General features: G+C 40.2%; 1 protein-coding gene across 6 annotated transcripts in view; it reads right to left on the bottom strand.

Moving 5' to 3' along the window:
* Positions 1 to 12700, bottom strand: part of Mdm4 (MDM4, p53 regulator) — a 44988-nt gene extending 32288 nt beyond the window's left edge. For 4 of the 6 annotated variants that reach the window (XR_002819528.1, XR_002819527.1, XM_004625401.2 and 1 more), the window contains exon 1: positions 12579 to 12666. The gene's annotated coding sequence lies outside the window, so the exon portion shown is untranslated. Of the gene's footprint in view, positions 1 to 12578 lie in introns of all 6 variants that reach the window. The other 2 variants (XM_004625400.2, XM_023708416.1) reach the window with 2 other exon arrangements.
* Between the last annotated feature and the right edge of the window lie 674 nt (positions 12701 to 13374).

Raw genomic sequence — 13374 nt, 5'->3', positions numbered from 1 at the left:
TATATCTAAACAGGTGCTTTCTTCTACTTTTCAATAGTCATTCTTTGCTTTGAATGGCTCTTTGTCTTCTCCACTAAGACTATATTCAACACAGCTTTTGTTGAATACTTGAAGAAACTAGGGAATGGGACACTGGGAGGCCCTGGGTTGCATCCTTAGCAGAGAATAAAGAAAAAAAAATTTTGAGACAGAGACTCATTATTGTAATTCAGACTGACCTTGAATTTACTATGTAGCCCAACCTGGCCTCAAGCTCATGGCAATCCTATTTTAGCCTCCCAAGAGCTGGGATTACAGGCATGCATGAGCATGCCCAGCTCCCTAGCACAACAAATCAAAAACAACAAAGAGGGCCGGGGAGATGGCTCAGTAGAATAAGCGCTTCCCTGGCAAGCTGAGTTCAATCCCCGGCTCCACAAAAAAAAAAAACAAAAAAAAAAAAAAACCAAAGCTAGGATTTTGAGTACGTATAAATATTGAGTAATCTGATTTTTAAATACACTGTGTACATGCTTTAAAATCACATGATACTCTATTAATGTAACTTTTATTATGCATCAGCTTAGATGTATGGCTCCACCCCCGGGGCATGCTGAGATGGCAATGAGACTGGGCTTTTTGGCACCCGCCTATAATCCCAGCTCTTGGGGGCTGTAAACAGTGGATCACGGGCTGGTGAGATGGCTCAGTGGTCTAAAGCACCTACTTGGAACAAGCTTAGCAAAACACAGGGACCGCAGTTCAATTCCCCCAGCACCACATGCCAGCCAGCCCCGCCCCCTGGTGGGCTGAGCTGGCCACACACACACACCAATATAAAAAAAACAAACGAACAAAAAAAAACAATGGATCACTACAAGTCTGACCAGTAGTGAGACCCTGAACACCCTGTGGACCCTTCCCTAAAAATGCAAAAAAAAAATTCTCTTTTTTAATTTTTTTAAAAATAAAATTCAGGGGCCAGGGAGATAGCTCAGTAGAATAAGCGCTTGCCTGGAAAGCTCAAGGGCCTGAGTTCAATCCCCTGTTCTGCCAAAAAAAATAAAATAAAATTCAATGAAAAAAAACCATAAAAAAGGGCCAGGGAGATGGCTCAGTAGAATAAGCACTTCCCTGGAAAGAGCAAGGACCCGAGTTCAATCCCCAGTTCCGCAAAAAAATTTTTAAAAAATTCAATATATAGGACTGGGGAGATGGCTCAATAGAGTAAGTCCCTCTCTGGCAAGCACAGGGTCCTAAGTTCAATCCCTGGTACAGTCAAAAAAATAAAAATAAAAATAAAATTCAATGTATAATTTAAAATTTTTTAAATCATAAAATGTCTTTCTTGTCCCTATTATCTTTTTTCTTGTTCTGAGAAAGGGTCTCCCTATGCTGACCACACTGGTTGCAAGCTCCCGAGTTCAGGTTGCTCAGGCTGCACTTGAATATGCAACCCTCTGGTCTCAAACTTCCAGAGGGCTGGGGAGATAGGTCAGTAGAATAAGCACTTGTCTGGCAAGCGCAAGGTCCTGAGTTCAATCCCCAGTACCGCAAAAATAAAATAAATAAATAAATAAATAAATAAACAAACAAACAAAAACTTCCAGAGAGCTAGGATTATAAGCATGCATCATCAAACCTTGCTTGGATAATAATACATTTTACAAGTGAAGCTCTTTCAGTCTTGTAACAGACCAGAAATCCTTGCTTTAGAAGTTTTTAAACACAGAAAAATAAGAACCACTTTTCCCCCAATAAAAACAATTTTTGACTTTCTTTACTTTTTTGTTTCTTTCCAATATTCACTCTTTTTAATCACCTCTTCTATTTTTCCCACATTTATTCTAGTCATTTCCTACTTTTTTTTTTTTTTTTTTTTTTTTTGTGGAACCAAGGATTGAACGCAGGCCCTTGTCCTTGCCACACAAGCACTTACTCTCCCCAGCCCCATTTCCTACTTTCTAAAGTTACTTATTCCTTGAGTGTTTAAAGCTACAGATTACCCATTCTGAACTTTTTTTTTTTTAATTCTGGGGTCTCGCTGTTGCCCAGATTGGTCTCCAATTCATGAGCTCAATTAGTCCTCGCTCCTCAGCCTCTCAAGTAACTAAGAATATGGGGTTATACTATTGAGTATGTCTTAGAACCGTTTTTTGATTCAGCTCATATGTATGTGTACTCATTTTTAATAAATCTTTACACTAATTCTTTAAATTAGGGGCCGGGGAGATGGCTCAGTGGAGTAAGTGCTTCCCTGGCAAGCGCAAGGACCTGAGTTCAATTCCCGGTTCCACCAAAAAATAAATAAATAAAATAATTCTTTAAATTGGGGCCAGGGAGATAGCTCAGTAGAATAAGCACTTGCCTGGCAAGCGCAAGGGCCTGAGTTCAATCCCTGGAAATTTATGAGTTATGTGACTATGCTTTATGCATATGGTATTTTTCTTTTTTCCGTGATGAACTTCTGATCCAGCTGCTGTGTGGGGAGAACACTGTCTATATGGAATACAGCTCTAGAATTGTTAAGGCTTTCAACATGGCCTGGTGGGTATCAATTCTGTAACTAATGTTTGCAAACTGTTCAGCAAGTTAAATTTGTTGATAAAAAGCTTATGTATCTTTGCTAATGTGTCAGCATGATCTACAAATAAGAGACAGTGAAATTTTCAACTATGGCTCTGAGTTTGTCTGCTTAGGAAATGAGATTCTACCAATTTTGCTGCATCCATTTTAACGGTTTGTAATCATAGGCATTATGGTTTAAATTGTATTTTCTTGCCAAACTGTCATTATGTAGTACTCATAATGTAATAATAACTTTCTACCCCACATAAAACATGCTGTCTTGAGCTCATTTTCTCCATCAGTATCATCACACAAACCTTCTTTTGTTTAGTATCTCTATGTCTGTCTTCCTAATCTGTTATTGCCACTCTTCACGTATTCTTAAAAACTTTTGGTATGCCCTTTATAAAACGCATGTACCTTGAGTACTTAAAGATTGATATGACAATTTTTACTATTTAACTGGTGAGTACAGTCCTTTAATCTGATTAGTATATATGTATGTTTCTTGCATTCTAAATTGCCCTTTTTTTAGTGTTTTTTACTATGTACTGACTTGGGGCGGGGGAGATGGCTCAGTGGAATAAGTGCTTCCCTGGCAAGCACAAGGGCCCGAGTTCAATCCTCGGTTCTGCCAAAAAATATGTACTTACCTTCATTAAGAACTCAAATTCAGCAGAATATCATCTGAAGTTTACATTCCAGATACAGGTAGCTTGCTTTTTTCTCTCTCTCCCTTAGCCTTTAAGGCAATAAGTAATACAAGAAATCTATCAGCACTTGGGAGGCTAAGATAGAAGATTGTTTCAAATTCGAGACCAGCCTGGGTTACCTACAAAGTGAGCTCAAGGTCAGCTTGAACTACATAGGGAGACCCCGTCTCAAAAAGACACCCCCCCCCAAAAAAAAAAAAAAAAAAAAAGAAAAAAGAGGAAAGAGGAAAGAAAAAGGAAGAAATCTAGTCACCTTCATTTCATGTATCTTTTACAAGTTTTTGGGTTGGACTCAGCGCTGTCTTCAACACAGCTCTTTAGCAGTTTCTAAGACCTCATACACTTGAGAATATATATTTGTCATTCCACATTTAAATGAATATTTAAATAAAATTCTAGACTTCATTACTCTGAAATACACCTATCCTCTTGGGTGATGCCGCTAAAAACTGTTATCAATTCAGTTTTGTTCCCTTGTATATGATCTGTTCTGCACCTCTACTGATTTTGCTCTAGTTGTCTTGACTACCATGTTAAGGTTAAGTATTCCTGATCTGTCATCTTTTGCACTCTTACAAAATCTTTCAATCTGAGGGTTTTTTTTTTAATTCTAAAGAGAATTATTCTACTATCTCTTCAAGAACTTCCTTCTTTACATTTGTATTTCCCGAAAACCCTTATGAAATCTGATGTGAGTTCTTCTACATCTACTACACTTATCTCTTACCATTTCCTTTGTATTTTTTTCCCTTACCCTGATTTTTATTTGTCCTTTATATTCATTCCACAGGTAACTCATTTTTCTTTTCTTTTTTTTCCAACCATCTGTGCTTTTTATGCCTAATATATGTTTCTCTAAACTCCTGCTTATCTTGTTTCTCAAGTTCGTTTTTGGTTTTTTTGGCAGAAGTGGGGATTTAACTCAGGCCCTTATGCTTGCCAGGGAAGTGCTTATTCTACTGAGCCATCTCCCCTGCCCCCTTGTTTCAAGTCCTTAATACTGACCTTCATTTCTTTTGGGATGACAACTGGTCTTTTTTTTTTTTTTTTTTGGTGTAACCAGGGATTGAACTCAGATCCTTGCGCTTGCCAAGGAAGTACTTATTCTACTGAGCCATCTCCCTGGCCTCTATCGTTCTAACTTTAACGATATCTCCCTGGCCTTTATCGTTCTCTTGGTCCATCTGTTCTAATATTTCTGTTCCAAAGAAACCTAGATATTGGTTTTCTCTTAAAATATCTGTGTTCTTGGGACTCAGGATTTAGTTCAGTGGTAGAACAACCAGAAAACAAACTTCAACTAAAATCAATTACAAGAAAGACAAAATAGGGCCAGGGAGATGGCTCAGTAGAATAAGTGCTTCCCTGGCAAGCGCAAGGATCTGAGTTCAATCCCCGGTTCCACAAAAAAAGAGACAAAATAAATAAAGTAAATCTCAACTAAAATATCTGTGCTTTCCAACTGTCTTATTTTTCTGGTGGAGCTCACCTATACTGACAAGCAAAGTACATGGAGGAAATTCAGTGCACATCACCCCCAGTAAACTGGAGGAAGGAAGGAAATGATCACTATACTAGATGTTCAGACCACAATCACTCTTCCTCCCTATACAGTAGTCCCTCATTTTTCATGGTTGAACTTTGGCAGACTCACTGTTTCATGGGTTTTCAAAAAATATTCATCTAAATTATTGATCACAGATTTTTTTGTTATATCATGGTATTTCACAGTACAGTATATGTAATACATATGTTGTTAAAATTACACAGGTCTAGGGCTGGGGAGATGGCTCAGTGGAATAAGTGCTTCCCTGGCAAGCACAAGGGCCTGAGTTCAATCCCTGGTTCCGCCAAAAAAAAAAAAATTACACAGGTCTATGAGTTTAGGACATGGTTAAGAACATTAGACGTGCTTTTAAAAGTGTGGGAAAGGTTTATAAGAGTGTGGGAAGGATTTATAAAGCCTTAAAATATATACAAATAGGGCTGGGGAGATGGCTCAGTAGAATAAGCGCTTCCCTGGCAAGTCCACGGGCCTGAGTTCAATCCCTGGTTCCACACACAAAAAAATTAAATTTAAAAAAAAAAAAAAAAAAAAAATATATATATATACACACACACACACACACAAAAATAAATATAGCATCACTACTTTGCTAATTTTTACTTATTACAAGGGTGTCTGGAACATAACCTCCATGAAGAATGATGAACCACTGCAATCTCCACTCAGATCAGGGCTTTACTGGCTTATTCCCTTGTGAAAAGAAAGAAGGGCCGGGGAGATGGCTCAGTGGAATAAGTGCTTCCCAGGCGAGCACAAGGGCCTGAGTTCAATCCCCGGTTCTGCAAAAAAAAAAAAGAAAGAAAAGGAAGAAAAAACAAGAGGAGAAGAGGAAGAAGAGGAAGGGGAGAAGGAAGGGAGAATAGAAGGGGAAGAAGGAAGAGGAGAGGGAATTACCTAACTGCAGTTATTTTCTCAGCTCCTCTCAAAAATGGGTGTCTGTAAAGCCTCATTTATACTTAAGAGGAGCTAGACTAAGATTGTGTACACGGCAGGTGCAGGAAAAGATAAGGTAATTGCAAGGTAAGAAAGCAGAAAATAACCTCAGCAATATTCCAACAGTTCCATCCCCCATGGTTTTATTCTCACAACCATGCCTACTTTGATTCTAGCCAGTTCTCTAGTTCCACCAGTTTGAACCAGCCCCCACCACACACCTGTTTACACAGTACTTTCCCTTTACAGCTCCTCCAGAGATAATCTGGGGGAAAGAGAGCCAGGGGACATACTAGTAGTTCAGCATCTTGGTAGGAACAGGAACCAGCCTCTTGGAAGCTCTGAAGAATTTAAGCCAGTGAGAGTTTCATTGATTAACAACTGGTGGAAGAGTTATGCCATGGGGAAGCAGGTAAAGTCCATGGATACTCGAACCAGAAATTAATCTTGATTGCTTGGTTGAGTGGAAGATTTTAAAATAGGAGAATACTGATCAAGTACATATGTGAAAATGAAACCAGCTGCCAAGCTTTGAATTCAAAGTAAGATTTGTCTCTTTTCCACTTGGTATAAAAGCCTTTGTATATTTGTTTCTTCCTTTTTTTTTTTTTAAATGTATCTCGTACAGGGTATATAGGGTCTCACTACACAGATCAGACTTGCAGTGATCCTTCCTGTTTTTCAGCCTCCCAAATGCTGGGATTACAGGTGTGCACCACCACTGAGTATTCATTTCTAAGCTTAACTAAATACTTAAATTAACATGTATCTCAATGTGTATGCTATTTTATCTAACACTATCCTAGGCTGCCCTGACTGCCAACTTGTAAACTACTAAATAAAAAATTACAGTAATTCTTTTTAGTATAACAGGAATAGAAGAAAACAAAGGCTTAGTCAAATAACTGCCCAAGCTAAAAGTATACTGTCTTCCACTATGCTGCTAGTGAATATTTACATTCAGTTGCTCAACTAAGAAGATTAGAAGGCATTCTGGTTTCTCCCTTTTCCTCTACTATCATGTCCATCACCAAAGATTGTGAGTTTTAACTCCTAAGTCACTCTAAACCATTTCTTCTCTCCATCTGTATGTTTTCAATTCCCCCATCAAGACCATTATTTCAAGCTGGGTCATGGCCAAATTTGAGGCCAGCTTGTGCTATGTACTAAAGTCAAGGCCAGTGTTCGCTACAAAACAAAGCCCTATCTCAAAAAGACAAAAACATTTTTTTTTTTTTTTTTTGGCAGAACCAGGGGTTTAACTCAGGCCCTTGCGCTTGCCAGGGAAGCACTTATTCCACTGAGCCATCTCCCCGGCCCCATTTTTTTTTTTAACCTAAAGAAAATACTTGCAATGTGTTAATTATTGAAACTGTCCTACCAATTTGATTTGAAACTATCTCATTGCTATTTATCAATAAAATTATGAAAAAAAAATACTGTTTAGTCTAAAGGAAAAATGACGTATCATTAGAGAGGCAAAAACCAGGCAGAAGTGCACACAACTATGATCCCAGCTATACAAGGAGTCTGAGACAAAAGTATCACAAACCATTGCAGGCAAGCACAGGGACCAGGGTTCAATCCCCAGTACCCCATGCCTTGCCAACCCCAAGTCCTGGTGTGGTGGCACACACCTGTAATCCCAGCGCTAGGGAGGCTGAAAACAGGAGGATCACCATGAGTCTGAGCTGCATAGTTGAGATCTTTTACCAAATACATAAAAAAAAATTTTTAAATAAAAATAAAAAGTAACACAAATTAGAGGCCAACTTGAACACCACAGAAACCTGGTCTAAAAATTTTTTCTAAATTTAAAAAGGCTGGGGCTGGGGGATAGCTCAGTAGAATAAGCACTTGCCTGGCAAGTGCAAGGGCCTGAGTTCAATCCCCAGGTCCGCAAAAATAAATAAATAAAATTTAAAAGGTTGAGATTGTAGGTTCCTTGGCAGAATATCTGCCTACCATGTGTGAGAGCTTGGATTCAATCCCTAGTACCACATTTTTTTTTTTTTTTTTTTTTTCCAGAACCAGGGATTGAACTCAGGCCCTTGCGCTTGCCAGGGAAGCACTTATTCCACTGAGCCATCTCTCTGGCACCTAAAGAACTGAGCTAGGGCCAGGGCCCCCACATTTTTTTTTTAAATATTGCTCTGAATACGTTTTAACTACCCTATTGAATGCCACACAGCAAATCTAACATTACATAAAAATTCTACTTGTCTTATGCAAAAAAAAAAAAAAAAAAACCTGGTAGTCTTGGAAAACATCCCACTCACATAACATTAAAAAAACTGTTACCACTAATAGGCTCAGCTTCTTAGAAATGTGTCTTTCCTGCTCACATTAAATCCTAGGGATTAGCAGAAAGAGTTCAAAAGAATTTGCTGGCTTTTGAAAGACAACAGATGAGTTCAATCCCCACTACTGCAAAAAAAAAAATAAAATAAAATTATATTTTTACATATATATATATAATAAAAACAAAAATAAAATGAAAGACAACAAAAGTCCTTTCTGCAGTGTTATTTACTTGTTCTCAAAAGGATCTAGCCTAGGGCTGGGGAGATAGTTCAGTGCTCTAAGGGCATGCCTGGCAAGCACAAGGACCTGGGTTCAACCCCCAGTACCACAAAAAATAAAACACTGAGCTGAGCATAGTGACACACAAAGTTATCTCAGCATTCAGGAGGTTGAGGCAAGAGGTTATAGGTTCAAGGACAGCCTAGGCTACGTAGTGAGCTCAAAGCCAGCTTAAACTACATAGGGAGGCCCTGTCTCAAAAAACCAAAATGAATGAGGGAATGAATGAATGGCTAGCCTAGAAAGGCCCTGAGTTTAATCCCAGTACTGTCTTCCCAAAAGGATTCTTTTCAAGGTTATAATGTTTCACAAGAGGGATAAAATAGAAGCCAATCTCACCACTTCATTTCACAGTGCAACAGAACTAGGGATACCCAAGTAGACAAAATCCCCTAGTTTTCCAGGGCATTTGAAGCAAAGGTGAATACTGCATGAACCTGGACAGCTGACTCAATAATGTTGGGGGCTCAATACACATCATCTCAAAACATAACGGTCTCACTAGGTTGTCAGGCTTGCATTAAACACCTGGACTCAGGGGCTGGGGAGATGGCTCAGTGGAGTAAGTGCTTCCCTGGCAAGCAAAAGAGCCTGAGATCAATCCCTGGTTCCACCAAAAAAAAAAAAAAAAAAAACACACCTGGACTAATGGAATCCTCCCACCTTAGCCTCCCAGAATAGCAAGGACAACAGGCTTTCACTGTGTCTTTCACTTCTTTGGCAAATTTTGAACTGGGTTACTCTGAGAAACTGGAGACATCACAGTAGCTTTCAAAACTGTCCTTGCATAAAAGAAACTAATGTCTAAAAAAGCAATCTGACTGTACACACCTGTAGTTCCAGCACTCTGAGAAACTGAGTCAGAAAGCTCACAAGTTCTAGCCCAACTTGGGCAATTTAGCAAGAACACAGTCAAAAACTAAGAATGTCCAGAGATGTAGTTCACTATGAAGGCCATAGGATCAATCCCCAGTGCATGGGGAGTGGGGAGGGAGAGCCAACCGACCCACCTCTATCAGAAGACCAATCTCTATCAGAAGAGTATCTCTGCTTACCAGAACTTCATTTACATAAGACTTCTGTCTGCCAAAAAAATTCTCCCCACATTTCCCATAACTTGTGCTCTCATCACTTCCCCAAATCCCAAGCCTAATGACTTTCCTGCTACTGAGAATATACATGGCTCAGATATCTGACCCTTCTTTGAGTCTGAGGATTTCTGTGCATTTGCAGACAATACAGCTTCTCTCCCTATGCCTTATGTCAGCTCACAGCCTAACCAAGAAGCCTAAAAAATGGGAGGAAAGTCCTTTCCTCATTCCAATTCCAGACAATCATGCCTCACTAGACGTGTATATAACCCTTCTTGATTTATTCCTAACTTCCTTTCCATCATTGTGCTCCGCAAGTCTCGGCTTCTAACACTCCCCACCATGCTAAACGAATGCAGTCCTATCAATCTGCCTTTCCCTTTTACTACCCAGTAAAAGCTGGTTTTTGGTAGCAACTTTTAAAACTGCAAATTGTACTCCAACTGGCCTAACCATGCCTCTATGAGCAATAGAACAGAACAGAAAATTTGTGTACATGCAGCCTATTTGTTATATAGTAGTAACCAGGACTTATAGTTAAGCTCCTTTGTTCAGGCACTTTTTAAAGCACATTATAATAAAAGAATTCATTTAATTCTTACAGAGCTCCTGTGAGGTAGTACCCTCATTTTCAGAAGAGAGAACTAAAACAGAGGTACATAACTTGCCCAAAATCATGGAGTCCAAGCACTCTGGCTACAGAAGCAAGAACTCTTAACCACTACTTTCCTGTAATTAACAAGTCACAGTGTAAAATTGGGGGGGGGTGTTTTTTGCTTTTTTCTTCAGAACCAGGGATTGAACTCAGGCCCTTGTGCTTGCCAGGAAAGCGCTTATTCTACTAAGCCATCTCCTCAGCCCCAAAGTACTTAAATTTTTTTTTTGGCGGAACCAGGGATTGAACTCAGATCCTTGCATTTGCCAGTCAAGCGCTTATCCTACTGAGCCATCTTCCCAGCCCTACAATGTAAAATTTGGGAAACACATCTTTTGCAGATGGGAAGGGGACTGAGAAATAGAGAGGGGAGGGAATAAGATGTTATGTGGCAACTTACCACAATGAATGTAATCATTACATACTTTTGAAAACATGTACTATTTGAAAATTTTTTATTCATTTTTTTCATTGGGAATCATGGTTAAAACCTGAAAGTTACTGCTTTAGCACTTGTCCTTTCTCTTTTTCCTATGCCTCAAAAAATCTTATTTTATCAAAAGTCACTTCCTTAGTAAGGCTTTTCTGACTCTCCCAACAGAAGCTGTAATACCAGAACAACTCATTAAAAACACTTATTTGGAGCTAAGGGTGTAGCTTACTGGTCAGTAGTAGAGATCATGCTTAGCACACATGAGGTTTAAGCCCCAGCAAAAACAAAACAAAACATTGTTTTTTGTGTGTGTCTCTACTAGACTGAAGCCAGCAGGAACAGCCTTAGTCTCTCAGTGATGATGAATGAGTTCTAACCCTACACTTAGTGCAACAGCCTCTTACACGCCATCTTCAAATGTCTACTTTTGAGAACTATAATCTTAAGACTAAAATTAAAACTTACCAGAAGGCAGCAAAAGCAATATTCTTAATAAGTCATAACAGCTGAAAGGAACTCAATTAAACTATTCTTTGTCTTTAAACTGAATACATGAGAAAGTAATTTTTTCTTTGAAAAACAAAGTACTAGATGGGCATGGAGACACAAACCTGTAATCCCAGCACTCTGAGAGGAAAAGGCAGGTGATTGAGCCCAGCCCTGACAAATTGGCAACTAATCAAAATTCTGTCTCAAAATTTAGTTAAAAAGGGCTGGGGATGTAACTTAGGGCAAAGGCTGTGGTTTCAAATCCTAGTACAACAAAAACAACAGCAAACACAAACACTACTATTCAGATGTTCCAGTTCTTACCAGGTTTGCTAAACACATAAAAAAGTTGTATGTACAATTTGCAAAACAAGCCAGGAAATAACCGAAAAATACACCAAGGGGAAACAGGTTATAAAAAACTGCAGCACAATGCTGTAAGCTAACATTATATAAATTCCTGGGAATATATGTATAGGTTATGAAACATGATCCATCATGTTATTTGGAAAACTTTTGGTGCAGAACAATACAAAATGATCCTTATATGGTTTAAAACTGTCAATATGTAGAAAAACCCAGAATATTAAATCAAGCAGTTAACAGCTAAACTGAGGGAATTCATTGGAGCTGCTGGACTGCTAAATTAATACACTAGTGTATTTTGCATTTTCTTAAAGAGTTGCAATCTCAACCAGTATGACGAAACAGAGTATTGTGAAATAAATACCTTTCAACTAAAATACCTTTTCCTATCAGTAATGATGTGAAAGAGACTAAACCCTGAGTAGTAACCCTTAATACCAAAAGGTTCCAAGCTTTTTTGACAGATATTCGTCCCACGTGGTAACATCCCAAGGCTTAGGGGAGCTTCAGAACAGAGCTCTTTCCTCATAAAAGAAAAGGGAAGTAGCACGGTCTGGGGGTGTGCTTTAAAACTGGTTTTCAAGCAGGGGATAGGGTCTCGGAAGGCTGAGGCAGGACTGTCCAAGACTCAAGGACAGCCTGAAATTCATGACAAGATACTGTCTCCAAAAAAAGTGGTTTTTAAATTTTAGGGTGTACAAGAATCATTGGGAGGTGAACCAACCACCTCTTTCCTGAGTCCCATCCCCCCCCTTAATTCTGCCTCAGGAAGTCTGGGTGTGGACCTAAAACGAGCTTTATTCAAAAGACAACTGAAATGAGGGAACCGGCCTGCGACACTTAAAAATTACTAAAGCTGAACACCCGTCGATGTCATTCTCCCGTCTCTCTCTCCCAACACTCTTCGTCCAGAGTTCATCGGCATTCCTTGAAATTCTGCGCCCATTTTAGGTCCGTAAACTGCTGGTCTCACTGCACTCCCTCTGTATCTTCCGTGGGGCCCAGTCTCACAACCCTGCCCCCACCAGCCCTCCTTCCGCCTGGCGCGAACGTCCCACGCCGCCACCCCACGCCTCAGGCTTCTCAGGCCCGCTCCTCGCTCCGCAGCCCGCAGGGCTGACGGCACCGCGCCTGCCCCGCCGCTTACCGCCTCCCGCTTCCGTCCTCCCGCCACCCCGCCGACGAAACCCTAAAGCCACACCTTACGGCTGCTCCATGAGGTGCACCCCCTCGGAGCCCAGGGTGGGGGTGGCAGTCGCGGGACCTAAGGCTTCGGCGGCATTTTGAAAGGGCGAGTAATGAGTGCGCAACTTCCGGCCTCCCAAACCCGTTCTATGCGGGAGCTTCCGGTTAGGCTCCCGGAAACCATAGATAGGAAAACTGGAGGACTAGAGAGCTAGAAAGACTGAGTCCTGTACCATAGAGTAGACCCGAGTCCGAAAGAGAGTCGCAAAATTTGAATAAGAAGCGGAGCGGTCATCAGAAAACGTTTGGAGAGCTCACCAAACGTGATAGTTACACGTGTCTTTGTAAATAGACAGTCGGCCTTCAGATTTTCGGAAAAACTCTGCTTCTCGCCATTCCTTCTCTTCCTTAATGTAATTTTATCCGCCCTACTTCCCTGAGTTTGTCTGGAGAAGAGAAACAGCAATTACAGTGTTGTCACCAACTGGGGGCGATAAGCCGTTACTTTCAAGAGTAACTACAAGATACGTAGTCAATGCTCAACGAACAGTGAGACGGAGTTTACGTGGTTCACAACCAGGGCCTTTAATCTCTCCTAGTGTTACAGAAGTGCCTCGAGGGAACATCGCAGGCCGACCGCCAACCTCCGCCGCTGCCAGATGGCATTACTTCGCCCACCAAAAAAGATGCTTCGTCTCTTTTATTTCAGGATGGTCCTAAGACTCAGGATATTGTATCTTTGCAATTTCTATTGGTTTTAGCTCCGTACTTTGGAAAATAAAGTCAGTCTCCATTATTTCCAATATGAACAC

The sequence above is a fragment of the Octodon degus genome, unplaced genomic scaffold, assembly GCF_000260255.1.
Source record: "Octodon degus isolate 3935 unplaced genomic scaffold, OctDeg1.0 scaffold00009, whole genome shotgun sequence".
Taxonomy (NCBI): Eukaryota; Metazoa; Chordata; class Mammalia; order Rodentia; family Octodontidae; genus Octodon; species Octodon degus.
The sequence above is the reverse complement of the archived record's forward strand: the minus strand, read 5'-3'. Positions and strand labels throughout refer to the sequence as shown.